At 36.8% G+C, this 16,080-nt stretch overlaps 1 long non-coding RNA gene across 1 annotated transcript in view; it reads right to left on the bottom strand.

The window, feature by feature from the left end:
- The window catches only part of LOC144373732 (uncharacterized), a 65,895-nt gene that overhangs the window by 5,974 nt on the left and 43,841 nt on the right, over positions 1 to 16,080 (bottom strand). The window contains exon 2 of the long non-coding RNA XR_013433293.1: positions 180 to 2,316. This is a non-coding gene — a long non-coding RNA (uncharacterized LOC144373732). The remainder of the gene's footprint in view (positions 1 to 179; positions 2,317 to 16,080) is intronic.

Here is a 16,080-nt window from a genome sequence, read left to right as displayed (position 1 = left end):
CCCCCTCCTCCTTTCCCCTCCTCCGCTGACTCTCATCCCGTGCTCCTCTGGACAGATCCCAGGGGTGCTCCACCACTGAGCTGCATCCCCAGAACTTTTTTTTTTTTTTTTTACTTTGAGACAGGGTCTCACTAAGTTGTTCCAGGAGGGGTACTTGGGGTAAAAGGGAGGGAACCCACCTCAGACCAGCTGAAGGCAGAAGGCAGACTGTATCCCGAGGAAGCAGAGTCCAAGGGCGACGACGAGACCCCCTGAGCCTCATGGCACAGCAGCGGTAGCGGAGGGCACGAGTTTCTTCCTCTCACTCTTCTTCCCGCCTGGGCCTCTCCTTGTGCTTCCATCTCCTTTCTTCTCTGCAGACCTGCCTTCCCGGCTGCTCTGTGCCAAGGCCAGTGACGAGTGCCCAGTGGCCACACCCTCAGCTCAAGGCTGAGAACCTGGCACTTGGGCCAGTTGGACCTGACTGGGCTGGCTGCCTGCCTGGGAGCAGGGTGGCACACACCTGTGTTCCGGGCTTCCCCGAGTTGGGAGTCACCCCTCGGAGGATGAAGGTGGTGTGTGGGTGCAGCACTGGGACACTCCCCAGAAGGTCTATGAACGTGGGTGTGGGTCTCAATTCAACTCCCTCCTCCCAGACTCTGTCCACTGAGTTGGGATCACCTGCCTTCCCCAGGCAAAGGACAGGAGCAGGGACACCGTAAAGGGCTTACTCTTTCCCTCCGGTGTGGCAAGACAGTTTTGTTCTGTACTTGCCACAAAGGGTGCTTCTGTGACCAAACGTGCAGGGTTTCCCACACCAGCAATTCTCTGTGAACACGGGCTAGATGTCCTGCAATGCAGTTAGATTCTGTCACCATTTGCTCAGAGATTCCATCAGATTCTATAGGTGTCACACTCAGTCCCACAAGAACATCCCTGCTTTACAGTCCACTTACAAGTCTAGGTGGTCAACTGGGCTACTGACCAATGGCCAAGAAAGCAGAGACCCCAAGACCACCTCTCTGTGCTTGATTGTTTACTTGGATTATTTTTAGCACTTAGATGACCTGGAAAGGAAACTGGTTTCCTATTTGTTATAAGATGGTCTGATCAGGGGCAGTGACAATGGAAGGCTGTGTGGGGCAAGGTATGGGCAAGAGGCATGCACTACCCTGCCAGTCCCTCCCAGCACCCAGGATATTCTCTGAACCTTTGCTTGTGGGGGGCATATGTTGGCTTATTAAACAAGCGTGTTTGACTGAACCCCTGGCCACTGGTAATCAGTGACGCCTACGTCTCCTCTCCCTCCCCGGAGGTCAGGCGGTGTGGGGAGCCAGCTGGGAGAGGTGAAAGTTCCAACTGTCTGGTCACATGATGGGCTCCCTTGGCCACCAGACTCCCTCCATCCTTAAGGGCTATCCAGGAGGCACCTCCTTAACTTGAACTCAGTGTGTCAGAAAGGGGCATGTGGTGAATAAAAGACTCCTTTCTCTCTCATGACTTAGGAAATTTACAAGTGTTTTTGGAGATCTGGCACAAGATCACACCTCTCCACCTGTTATGATCTCTGAGTGATGTCATCACTGCAGCCGGGGAGGAGGATTTTCAGAGATAATTAGATGAAGGATAATGCAAGCTCATTAGCAGGGGAAACTTTTCCAATTACCAGATCAGTGAGAATGCAAAACGATGCTTCAGGCAAATCAGGGGCAACATCATCATTGGAGCCACTTAGCAGTCAGCCAAAAATCTACAGGAGACAGTGGCCCAGTGGGGAGGGGCACAGGGATGACAGCTCTGGGTGGTCTGGGGCTGTGCAGACCAGCCTCTGGGCTGCTTTCTTAGCTTTAGCCTTGAACTGAGATTGAATATGGATGATGGCCATTTGGAGGTCTACCCAGCATGCCTTGCAAATGAACGGATTGCCTCTGGGCATGCCACTAAGTGGAGCAGGCAGCCAGATTCTCTGTCCCATGCTACCTGACCCCTGGCAGTTACCCAGAGAGACTTGCAAGTGGACATACAGGGTCAGTATTGTGACCGCAGTGTCCACATGCAGTGTGTTCAGAGGTTTCCTGGGACTCTTCCAAGGCCTTAACTTTACTGACCTGGAAACCAGAGGGGGTGTCACTGTGACATCCCTGTCTTTAGGTCAGGGTTTCTTGGGGGTGATCTACTGACCCCCATGTTCACACTGATTAGAAATGTGATTCCTATCCAGGAGTGAGGGGAGCATGTGTGGTCCCAGCTGCTTGGGGGGCTGAGACAGGAGGATCACTTGAGCCCAAAAGTTTCGAGACCAGCCTGAGCAACACAGTGAGACTTATTCTTCTCCACCTGAAAAAAGAAAGAAAAAATTGATTATTTTCCTACTACAATTCTGTTTAACTGAGGTAGTTTTTAAGTGCAGATGTAGAAAATTCTGCAGGTTATATCAAGGGTGGGGAGGGTCGCTCCAAAACTGAATACAATTTCTATTTCTTTTGGGTAGAAAAATGTTGAAAGGGACATGTGACCTGATACTAGTGCAGCATTTTTTTCTGGAAGGACACATTAGAATCTGTGAGAACAACTTGGGGATTGGAGAATGAGACTCCTGGTTTTCATTTCTATGCCTTCCATTCTATTTGCATTTCTCATAAGGTACCTGTGTTACTTTCACACTTTGAGATGTCAGCAAGGATTATCAGGGCAGTGGGATTACATAGCATTTTCTTTTCTTTATGATCATCTGGTATTAAGGAAATCAGTTTTTAAAAAAATGGATCTGCCACGGCTCCTATCTGCAGTGTCTTTGGGGAAGGAGCCCAGCCATGTTTAAGATCTCAGCTCTCCCTCTCAGAGCCTTCCAGATGGACATGTGGACAAAAGCCAGGGCCTTCTCTGTCAACAGATGTTTTTTGGTGCTTGCTTGTTCCTTTTACTCATGGACAGCAGAGCCTGAGGGTGCCCCTTCCCAAGGCATAAGGCTGGGCCTTCTCCCCAGAGGGATCTTGGACTGTCCTCTTTGGAGACCAGCTGTAGCAAACTCATTTTAAGTGTTCCTGTGCTCAGATTAGCCATACCTGACCTAGCTCCTTACCCTGAAGTCAACTGTGCCTAATTAGAGGAATTAGAGAAATCCATTGTATTCACCATCTATAATTCACCGGGATTATGCAAGGTGTGTACTGGGGGTGGAGGTGGGGGGGACCTTGCATGTCATCTTTATAATTCTGCATACCACAGATTTTACAGAGAACATTTCTAAGTTTTCACCATGAGTATGATGCCTACTAAAGATTTTTATATTATCTATTTTATTCCTACTAGTTTGCATTTCTCTTAAGTGAATATGGCCAAAGATTTTTATTTGTTACATTGTATTCCTCTGCTCTAGACATAGAGGTTATACTAATTTCATTGGAGTTGGGGATTTTTATTTCTTTTTTTCTGCCTTTCTGCCTCTCTTTTGTCTCTTCTCTGGAAGAGTTGGCATTGGATTGGGATTGTTTGCTCCTGGATAATTTGGTAGTGTTTACCAACATTAAAAGTTAAATTTGGGCACATTAAACATTTGAGGAGTTTATTTGAGCTGAGCAGCACCAACCAGAGGTGGGAGAAGGTTCCATCAAGGGTATGAGAAGAAAAGTTTTGTAAAGTGTTCTTGATGGGTTAGAATGAATAGCTCCTAGCTAAGGTTAGATGGCAGTTTCTGGTTGGTTAAGCTTAAGTTGTGGTGTTGATACTCAGCTGGGTTTTGGCCTGCTTACCTGGAAACACAAAGCAAAGAGACCATCTCAGTCTAATGACCTCCTAATTCCTTTTTTTTTTCTTTTGTTTGTATCAAAAATGTGTTTGCTGTCCATGACTGTGACAAAATACCCGATGGATGATCACCTTAAAAGGAGGAAAGGTTTATTTTAGCTCATGGTTTCAGAGGTTTGAGCCCAGCGTCTCCCTTGGCACTGTTGCTTTTGGCAGGAGGGCATGAGAGAGAAGGCCTGCTTGCCTCATGGTGACTAAGAAAGAAAGGGGAAGGGATTGGGAGTCCACTGTCCCCTTCAGGGCACACACTCTCCATGAACTAACTTCCTGCCACCAGGCCCCAGCTCTTGGAGGTCCACCCCTTCCCTAGAATGCCACAGGCTGGTGACTAGACCTTGAACAGGTGGGCCTTTGGGGGGCACTTATCCAGACCATAGCAGCGAAAATACCACCTGGGTCTCGTGTGTGTGTGTTTGTGTTTGTGTGCGCGTGCGCACGCGTATGCATGTGCACGTGTACGCCTCACCCAGCACACCAGAGCTTCTCTTCAAGACATGCTGTGCACAAGTCTTAACCTGGTAGGATTTGTATTCTTCCATATTTACTTTGCCCTTTCTATTTATCTCACATTTTATGTTCCTCCTTTTCACACTTTCTTGCAATGATTAATATATTGAATTATATATTAATATATATTAATATAATTATATATTAATATATATAATTATATATAATTATATATAGTTAATATTAATTATATATAATTGAATTATATATATAATTATATATATATATATGTATATATATATATACATATATATATATATATATATATATATATATATATATATATAGAGAGAGAGAGAGAGAGAGAGAGAGAGAGAGAGAGAAGAACCCAAAAGAATTTGGCAAAATGGAGAATTCAATTTCTTCTCAAAACTCCAGTTTCAAAATTATCAATTTTTATTTCCCCTTGTTTCATTTCAAGTGGATGCATTATTTGTATTTTTTTTTCTCCAAGTACTGCAGGGAAGCTTTTCAAGATGTTGTTTTACCCTTGTGAGCCTTTCACATGTGAAGAAAGCAGGAAAAAACAAGTGACATTAATAAGAATGACTCTCTTCTAAATAGGATAGTATAGTTAATGTGTCACAATTAAGGATTTAAAAATAAATGGGTCCTCAATTGAGATTTTTGTTTTGTTTTATATGTTAGACCACTTTATTAAAGCAACCTGTGGAAACATTTGAAACATTCCAGCAAACTCCTTTGTCCTGCTGTGGTAGCAAAATTAAAGTGGGACTGGACTTGAATTTAAATTACAGGCATGTTCAATCTCAAGGGGTAAAATACACAGCAAATTAGGTCAAAAGCCATGTCAATAACCTGATTTGTGTGTTTGTGTGTGTGTGTGTGTGTGTGTATGAGAGAGAGAGAGAGAGAGAGAGAGAGAGAGAGAGAGAGAGAGAGAGAGAGAGAGAGAGAGAGATACAGGGGATACCCAGGGTCTTGTGTATGTAAGCAAGCACTCTACAAACTGAGCTACCTCTCAGTACTTTTTAATAACTATTTTACATAGATTTTAACTAGTAGCCTTAACACTTTTCCAATATCTGTTTGGATTGTATCCATAACTCAGAAATCAGTGAAGCAGAGAATCTAGTTTTATCTCAAACTCTGGTTTCAGTTATCACTGGGTCTAGGTTAAGATTCCCCATTGAAGAATTTACTCTATCTTGTGTTTTTGTTACAGTGTATCATATTTCTCTAGTCCTCAATTTTAGAACAGTCTGACAAAAGGTGCCCAAAGATATAAAAGTCTCTTGGAGTATCTTGAAAATATCAGTATCTGAGTCTTGCCTTCTTAGGAACCATTGGAATTATAAGTGTGCAGCCTCTAAGGGGAGTAGTTGGATGCTCTGAAGGTGGAAGAAATATTCTGAGATACCTTTCATCTAAAAACACATCATTTGATTCCTCTCTTTAGATACTGTGAATAAAACTACGTGAAAATGAAATTGAAATAATTTCTTTAAAAAAGGATCCCAATTTCTTTAGATATATACCCAAAATATTTATTAGTGAATTGTATGACTTTTTTAACCCAGAATTATTATTTATTTATTTATTTAGGTAGTGGACATCAGTCCATGAGCACTTCATCATAGTTCTACATCCCAGGCCTCCCCCTTCTTATTTTGAGACAGGGTATCAATGAGATTCTTAGGAGCTTGCCAAGATGCTAAAGTTGGTTTGAACTTGAAATCCCCCTGCCCCATCCTCCTAAGCCACTGAGAGTACAAGCATGTACAACCTTGCTCTACTACCCAAAATAGTTATTAGTGATTATATGACATTTTTATTTTGACTTTTTGGAGAACCTAAACATTTGTTTCAAAAATATATTTATAGAATTTTTATTGTCACCAACAGTTTTATATACTTATTTACTCTGAAATCTATTTTATCTTTCAGCTATTTGTTTGTTTTGGTTTTGTTTTGTATTGGGAATTGAACCCAGGGGAGCTTACCACTGACCACATGCCTAGTCCTTTTTATGTTTTATTTTGAGACAGGCTCTCCCTAAGTTACTTAAAGCTTTGCTAAGTTGCTGAGTCTCCTTTGATTGAGTCCTCCTGCCTCATCCCATGACCCTCTGGGATTATTAGCATGTGCCACCACACCTGGTTCTCAGGTTTTAATTACAGTTTTATAATAACAGCAGTACATAGACTGTAAGATGTCCATTTGACTAATACATTAAATCCCTGAGGCAAGTTTATGTGAAGTAGCTAGTATAAAAGCATTTTTTTAAAAGAGAGAGTGAGAGGGAGAGAGAGAGAGGGGGAGAGAGAGAGAGAGAGAGAGAGAGAGAGAGAGAGAGAGAGAGAGAGAGAGAGAGAATTTTAATATTTATTTTTTAGTTCTCAGCAGACACAACATCTTTGTTTGTATGTGGTGCTGAGGATTGAACGCGGGCTGCACGCATGCCAGTCAAGCGCGCTACTGCTTGAGCCACATCCCCAGCTCAAAGCATTTTTGTAAAGACTGCTTGGAATAATCAGGAATTTGTATTTTCTAACCCCTTTTCTGAACTACTTTTAGGTATCATAGTCCATAAAAGTGCTGGAAAAACAATGTAAATTTATTTGTTTATTTTTTGCAATCTATGGAGATTTGCACATTCTCAGTCACCTTTGCTTCCAGAGCTTGGAACTTCAGGACATGGTATCAAACAAAATATGTTAAAGTTGAGTCACTCAGGGCACAAAGTCTTACTAGCAGAAATTGGTAGTTCTGGAGTTATTACTGGAGTAAACAGTGTTTGTGTAGGGCTCAGGAAGTGCTAAAATCTCACTTAGGCTATCAGTGTTATACTGTATTTCCCCCATTATACCCACAGTACAATCTAGAGAGAACCTAATCTGCCAGCAACAGCAGTTGGGGAAAATATGCTTGCAAACTGACACAGTCCCTAGAAAATCACCACATTTTTTTTGTGGCATAGAAAATTGTGTATCAATTCTCCCACATTTCTCTTTAGTGAAGGTAATGCTGCTGTTGGGGATTTGGCCCCAAATATGGTATTTTGCTCAAGACAAAACTAATACCCAGTGCAGCCCAGCTTTTCTGCTGATTAAAGGTAGATATTTTTTAGATTGTCCAATGTATCTAAGTCTCTCTACTCATTTATGACTGTGTCAAAGAGACACTCATGAGTAGACTTTTATTAACTCTACAGATGATGGGAGAGTCCAGATTGTTAATATTTTCCTTTATTTTCAACATCATCTCCACTTAACATTTGCTTTTTATTATGTTTTTAAGGTTGGAACCCAGTACCTTGCATATCTACACACACACTCTATCAATGAACTGTGCCACCAGTTTCAAATTCTAACTTTATATTGAAAATTTCACCATTCACCCATTCACATCTTTTTTTTTGTACCTGGGATTGAACTCTGGGCACTGGATCAATGAGTCACATCCCCAGCCCTATCTTGTGTTTTATTTAGAGATAGGGTCTCACTGAGTTGCTTAGTGCCTCACTGTTTCTGGGGATGACTGTAAACTTATTATCCTCCTGCCTCAGCATACCAAGCTGCTGAGATTAAAGGCATGTCCCACCATGCCCATCTCACCCTTCACATCTAATGTTATTTTTTATATGGTTGTATTTAGGTAGGCCTTCCTATTGCTCTTAAAAATACCCAAAATTAAAATATATATATTTATATTTGATTCTGTTATAATTGATAGGTCTGTATTATTGAAATATTGTTTTACATTATACATTAGTGTCAAATAACAATAACTACTTTATTTGGTCTTTTAATTGAGAGGTTTGGAGGTATTTTACTTCTTAGATAAATTTTAGAAAAAAAATTGTCTTGGACTCTTCTTTTATTAAAGAAAGTCATGCTAAAATTTTGATGGGGGAATATAATACATTAAACTACCATAAATTGATTGTCTTTGCAGTGATGAGTTTTATCTATCCACTTGGTGTGTTTGATGAAGTATTTTATGTCCTCTGTAAATTTTTATTTTGTGATAAGTTCTACATATTTTTCATGAAAATCTCTACATATGTGATGTGTTACACAGATATCACTTCTATATAATACTTCTGTGATATTTTGTTCTGTTAGTTAAAACTGAATGTAGTGAAACAAAAAAATGTGTCCATTCCCTAGAAACCAATTTTTCAAACTTTAGTAGTCATGTAATTTTTAATGTACCTCTTCTCTTTTCCCAGCCCCCAGATTTTAGCTATATGGACCAACATAGCTCTAGCTTTATTCTATCATGTAATTATATGCTATCATGGTTCTCAAGTACATTAATTTCTATAAGTCTATCTTACTTTCTGAGGAGCATTATATATATGTTTATATTTATAGTAAACATTTTTCAAAATAGATGACAATAATTTATACTCCTTCAATTCATTAGAATTTGTTTCATGTCCTCATCAACACTGTGATATTTTTTATCTGATATTATTTTATTTTTCTCTAATTTGCTAAAATGTTGTAACTTTTTTTATTGTTGAAAACTTCTATATTTGAGTTATTCAAATCTCTTGTCTGCTTTTCACTTGGTGTCTCTATCATTTCCTTTTTAATTAAAAGAGTTTAGTTTATGTGAGGACATTAATTCTCCTACTCTATCTCTTTTCTTCGTACTTTTTAATGGTATCACTCAAATTTTAATTTTAATGTTGCCCAATTATGAATTTTTAACACATTTTGTGTAATTTTTTGAAAAAAAAAGCCCTTTTTTGTTGTTTTTGATATTGAAACCACGGGTGCCATTTCACTGCTCTTCCAAGCCATTTATTGAATCTTATGTAGAGACAGGTTGTCAGTAAGTGGCCTCAGCTGACCCTGAAATTTCAGTTTATTTGCTTTAACCTCCCAAATAGATGGTATTACAGGCATGTTCTATGGCATTCATACTATAAGTCCCCTTATTATTTTTTAGTGCTGGTAATTTGGGCCATATTCCAAGTTCTATTTTGTGTATTATTTAGAGACAGGATCTTACTGAGTTGCTCAGCCCATTGTTTTTGCTGAGGCTGGCCTTGAACTTGTGATCCTCCTTCCTCAGCCTCCTTAGCTACTAGGATTACAGAAATGTGTTCTGGTATAAACTTCCCTTTATTTTTGTAGTTGTAGTTGAACATTTATTTATTTATTTTTATGTGATGCTTAGGATCAAACCCAGTGCCTTTCACATGCTAGACAGGTGTTATACCACTGAGCTACAAAACCAACTCCCATAAATTTATTTCTACAGTAACTTTTGACATATATATATATATATATATATATATATATATATATATATATCAGATTGAAACTAGAGGTGGTTTAACCTTAAGCCACAGACATATCTTCAGGCCATCTAATATTGTATTTTGAGACAGAGTCTTGTTCCATGTTCTCAGGGTCTTGATAAGTTTCTGAAGGTACCTTTGAACTTTGGTTCTTCTGTCTCTGCTTTCCTGGTTATTGTGATTACAAATATGTGCCACCATTCTCAGCTACATTTTATTTTTATTTTGACGTACATATTACTTCTGAAAATAATTTACATCTGGTATTACAAAAGCATATAATACTATTCCTCCTCAAAAAATCCCCTTGTCCCAGGAGTTGTCTTTGGAAAGAATGTCATTTTTCTATGTCCTCACCATAGTGCAAGCTATATATTTTATCATTGTCTCAAGGACAAGTCTTTTTTTTTCTTTTAATAAATCTTCTATATTATTTACACAGGTCTATTTATTTATATTATTATGAGGTATACACTAATATTTATAATATCATGACATATAGCAATGTGTGATAAAATTATCTGTTGGTCAGTGAGGTACTTTATGTAACTATAACATGTAGCCTAAGCATTTGGTAATACAAAAATCTTGGTATTCACTATGGCATTTAAAAAATGAAAAAAAAAAACACTTTAGAGTGTATTTATTGCACTGTATATTCATTATTAAAAGAGGCACATTTTGTATATATGCACCAATATATGACACTCTGTGGATATGTACATTTTGTTTATCTTGAAAATTTTTATTGTACTTAATGTTCTTTTCATCACACTCCTTTTCATATAATAATCTTTTCCAACTTACTGAAATTAATGAATTTTAGACCCTTTAATTTAACTAGTGATGTCTTTAGATTTTTTTAACGTCATATATATTACAGTTTTAGAAGTATTCCACTTTTTATAGCTTTATTGTTATATAATTGACTTCTAATACCCTGCACATTTAATCTTCAACCCTGACCCCACTCTGGACTATTGATGTCTAAGTGGAGGGGATCACAAAGTGATACATGCACAAGACAGAAAAGGGAAAAGGCAGGACATAAGACTGGTGGATGCTGAGTATGTAGAACTGGCTATTCATGACAAAGTATTGGTGGGATAGATGGGGTAGAGAGGAAATAAGCATGGAAAAAAAGAGGAGAAAAAAGACCAGCTAATAGGTTCAAAAGCAACAAGTCTAAAATGTTAGCATGAGGATAGTGGGGCAGTGTCTTTATAAGCAGAAACGTGGTTTAGATAGAAAGAAGAAGATAGCACAGTTTCAGAAAGAGAGAGCCAGTTGAATAGGATCCTCAGCTCCACATGAAAAATATATAAATAGGGTGTGTATATGTGTTTATGTCTTCCCACAAAGGAGCAGAATTGATAGTTCAGAGGGTATGCCTTAGCAGGTAGTAAAATAAACATTTCCAAGTAGCTTTAAACTTTTGCATGGCCACAAGAAATCTTTGAAAATTCTAATCACTTAATATCCTTGCACTATTTAGTCTGTTATTTATTTCTTCATTTATTTCATTATGCCCTGAAAATATTATTTATTCACTTTTGCATAGTTGTCATTGTTTTTACATTCCTGATGAGTTTATAATGATACAAATCTCCTGAATCTTAACTTTTCTAATAATGGTTTACATATTTACATGTTTACTTATCATTTGAATGTTTTCATCTTTGCCATGTCTGCTTCTTATTAAGTCCTAAACTTGGTTTATGAAGACCTGGTATAAAAACACATCAATTCAAACAGCTCAAGAATCTATCACCTGGGCATAATCCAATCACCCACTAAAGTGGAACTCTGGGACAACTAAAAGCTGTGCTGAAACTTTTGTTTGTTCCCATACACACCTTAAAATAGAACTTCTATCTCCCTTGCATACATTGAAGAACAGGATACTAACTTTCTAAAGCAGCAGTTAACAAACCTAGAGATGTTTTTCATAGACTAACCACTACTGCTTCTAAATTCTTTACATTCTTGACACAGATTGTCACTTATTACCTCAACTTTTCCTATACTCTTTTTTTTCCTGTGGTATCACTGGTTGAATCCTGGAATGCTTTTCCACTGAGACATTATCAGCACTTTATAAAATATTGTACTTAGAGACAGGGTCTTGCTTAATTTCTTAGAGCCTCACTAAATTGCTGAGGCTGGCTTTAAACTTGTGATTCCTCACCCTCAACATCCAAAGCCACTGAGATTAAAAACATGCACCATTGTAGCCAGGCTTTATACTCTCTTTAAAATATTCACTAATGTAAAAACTGAAATTGCATTTACATCATTCTTTCCTAGTACAGTAATATATTACCATCTAAAATATTTTTAAACCAATTTAATGAATGACTACAATTTTCTTTTCCATAGTTTATTTTGTCACCTCTTTGGGTCTAGGTAAAGGGTTTTCTTCCATGCTTTCAGAATATAAATGTCACCTGTTGTCAAATGGATCTACTCTAAGTGTTTTGAATATTATAAAACCTCTTATCCAACCTTCACATTTCCAGGATTATTAGAGGTAGTTAAAGGTCAATATTCATAACCAATTACCTACTTCTAGGAAAAGCATTATACCCATGTCCAACTTGGAATGAAATCCATATGCTTCAGTGGTAAAGTGGAGTTATAACCACTACCCTATGTTGTTGGGACCATTTAAAGCATCATGGATGGATCTGAATCTTTTACTATCCAGTTAAATAAAATTCCTGCTACTTGCTTTAAAATTAAAACGCTATGTATAAGAAAGGTTAATGATTGACTGGGCTATATCTCAGCAGAAGAGTGCTTGCCTAGCATGCATGAGGCAGTGGGTTTGAATCTCAGCTCCACATAAAAAATATACAAATAGAGGCTGGGGTTGTAGTTCAGCAATAAAGTGCTCACTTATCATGTGTTAGGTGCTGGGTTTGATCTTCAGCACCACATAAAAATCAACAAATAAAATAAAAACATTGTGCCTGACCATAACTAAAAAATGTTTTTTAAAATATACAAATCAAATAAAGGCATCCTGTCTATCTACAACTACAAAAATTTAAACACCAACAAAAAAAAGTGAATGAGAATTAATACCCCTGTTGTCACTGAGGTTGATCTTTAATTCTAGTGACTAATTAGTTAAATCAAAAGGGCATTTCAATTTTTCAATCTTTTCCAACTATATGGAATGGAACATAGAGATGTAGTCACCTGAAATGACAAAAATGCATTTCAGGGAGATGATATCACAGAAATTTTCAGGGCAGAATCTTGAAAATGTGGGAAAAATATAAGCACATACATATACATTTATATAGAGAAAAGATTAATGATCAGTACATAAATGTGGGTGTAAATTCAGTATGCCACATGCATTTTAGGTAGAAGGTAATGATAACATTCAAAACATGAAGTAGTAATTAATGTGATCCAGAAATCTATAATTGTGGGAAACATTATTAGCAATTTAGTTAAAAGAAAATAAAGCTAAATCCTTCTGGCTATGCCTCTGTCCTCTGTTCTTCATCCAAATTTGATTCTCTTAAATGAATGTAGGTGGGTATGATGTTTTCTGAATTTTTGTTTTGTTTTTATATCAGGATTTTATCAGCTATGTCCTGTAATGCTCTGTCCTTAATTCACTTTCATAACTCTTTTATGACCTGTTCTGGTCTCCAGAGGCAGAGACTCATCTCACTTATTCTGGGACATGATCTGACTTTTGTCAATCTTTGCAAACAATGTTTAAAAAAACAAGCCTATTGGAGGGTCTTTCATATTATGCAATATGGTTCCCATATCCCAATATGGTAGCTTTCTGTTGGGTTAGCACTATCTTTAATATGATAGGGACTTCTCTGTGTGCTTTATGTTGAAGGCCTCAATAATACAGAATAGAAAGATTTGTGGTCACAAAATAAGGAATGCTACAAGCCATCAGATTTGATAAAATGCAAAAAAATATTTTTCTCTTAGAGCCATTAGAGGTAGTATGGCTCTTACATCACTTTGATATCAGTGCACTCACAGTCATTCACACTGAAAATCTTATATTTAAGTCATTCATAACTGGAAGAGAAAAAATTCTGGTTATTTTATTCAAATGAGTGCCTAATGCTTTTATTATTTTGCAGTAGTAGAAAATCAGGCATTATTGCAAATTACATCTTCTATGTTATCAAATTTCCATTATGATAATGTGATCAGCATTAAGTAGTAGTTATGAACACATTGACCAAAGCTACTGGAAAACATGATTGTGGCTTCACTGACTTTTCTGAGAGTCAGCAACAGCTTGATCAGACAGCCTTTAATTTCAGATTGATAAGTAAATGTATTTGTTATTCTTTCCTTTAATACCAGCTTCCTTGTGATGTGAGCTACATGGTGTTCCATCAAGAACCTATTCCCTTCTGCTATTATCTATAATGACCTCTTTGCCTTCAATTATTTCTGGTTAACTTCTATGTTAACATTTATTTTCTTCTGAACATAATCCCATTAGAAGACACATTATTTTTTGTAACTAAGAAGACTGATTTCACAGAAGATTTTATAGTGTTATACATTTCTTGAACACTCTTATTTTACATTTTGGAGGTTGGCTGATAGCTTTTCAGCTTTCTTTCCTACTCAGTTTAACCCTGAGTATTTTTTAAATCTATTTTTTATTTGTTCTAATCAGTTATACATGACAGCAGAATGCTCTTCGAATTGTACACAAATAAAGCACAAATTTTTGCTTCTGGTTGTGCATGAATTACACACAAAGTAGGGTAACATCATTTATTAAATCATACACGTACCTAAGGTAATGATTTCTGTCTCATTCCACCAACTTTCCTACACTAATTTCCCCCTTTCCTTCTACAAATCCAAAGTTTCTTCATGTATCTCATGCCTCTTCCATTATGGATTAGCATCCACTTATCAGAAAAAAAAAATTTGACCTTTGGTTTTGGAGGGTTGGCTTACTTGGCTTAGCATGATATTCTTTAACTCCATCCATTTATATACAATTGCCATAATTTTATTCTTTTTAATTATGAGTAATTTTCCATTGTGTATATATGCCACAGTTTCTTTATCCATTCTCTATAGAAAGACATTTAGGCTGTTTTTTATTTGGCAGTTGAAAACCTAGGCATTTTATTGGCTGGTTATTCTATCATCTCTTGCATTAAGTGAATATGGTTAGGTCAAGGGTTCTATTCTCTAGTTTTCTAGCTTATAGATATTGGTGTCTTCTAAGTTTCCCATCAAGCCTTTGACTATTTATTTATTTATTTATTTATTTATTTATTTATTTATTTTTTGTGGTCACAAGCTAAGGGATGCCATTTTATTTAGAGATTGGGCCTTAGTGAGTTGCTTTGCATCTTGCTTTTGCTGAGGCTGGCTTGAAACACATTATCCTCTTTCCTCAACCTCTTGAGCTGTTGGGACTACAGATATGTGCCTCCTCTCCCAGCTAGAACTTGCATCTTTTTAATTGATATTATGAAAAACTTGTATATGCAACTATATTGCACTTACAGAAGATATATTTCATCAGAGTATATATCTATTGATGTGATAACAAAATTTTTGTTTAATGTTTCTCTATGATTTTTTTGTTTTATTTACTAAAATAAATATGTGATTCATCAAAATGTTAGCTTCATCTCCTTGAAAGAGTTTCATATTTAATTTTTAACCTATGTTGTAATTAAAAATAAATAAGCTCCACATTTCTTTAATATTGTATGATTCCAATGTAGGTAATTTAAGATAGACTTGTCAGTGTTTGCACTCAAATTTGTGATGAGCAGATTAATGACAAATTTTGCATTCATTAAAAAAGTGAAGTGGATTTATCCAGGTCATCATCACATCTTAAAAGCCTATAAAAGTCATAAGAGTGTGACTTATTCTTAGTTGATTTTGAGTCGTTTCATTTTGATTCTGCTTAGTAGTTAATGTGTCACTGCAATGTGTCCCTTAGAAGCATAGCTCATAAGTCACTCAGAATATATTAATTAAAATATAATTCTTTAAGAGACTTTTCAGCATGACACCATGAAGAGATCCATGAAAGTTCAGCAAAGAAAAATTGATGAACAGAAAAACAAGGGCAACATAATTCCAACTATATATATTCTCTCATCCAGAAACAGAGGAAGAATACAGACAAGTAAAAGTGAAAAAAAATATATAAAAGGAAATAGAAATACACATTTTTTCTTTTTTAATGGATCTTGAAAGCAAAAATATAAAACTGCATATATAGAAATGTATGTACTTTGGACCACAAAAATAAAGATTGAAAGATCTCACACAATGTGGGAAGGATACTCAAGATTCTTCATTGTCTTCTTTGAAACATCTATTGAGATTCATGATGAAAAACATGTAAAAGAATAGAAACTCTGTTCAGATTCAAGTGTTTAACAAGTTTATTAATCACCAATACACATATATTTGGCTTGGTTCAGAAAATACCAGTTTAATTTTATGAATGGTTTTCAGGGTACAAT

The sequence above is a fragment of the Ictidomys tridecemlineatus genome, unplaced genomic scaffold (genome assembly GCF_052094955.1).
Source record: "Ictidomys tridecemlineatus isolate mIctTri1 unplaced genomic scaffold, mIctTri1.hap1 Scaffold_466, whole genome shotgun sequence".
NCBI classification, from domain to species: domain Eukaryota; kingdom Metazoa; phylum Chordata; class Mammalia; order Rodentia; family Sciuridae; genus Ictidomys; species Ictidomys tridecemlineatus.
The sequence above is the reverse complement of the archived record's forward strand: the minus strand, read 5'-3'. Positions and strand labels throughout refer to the sequence as shown.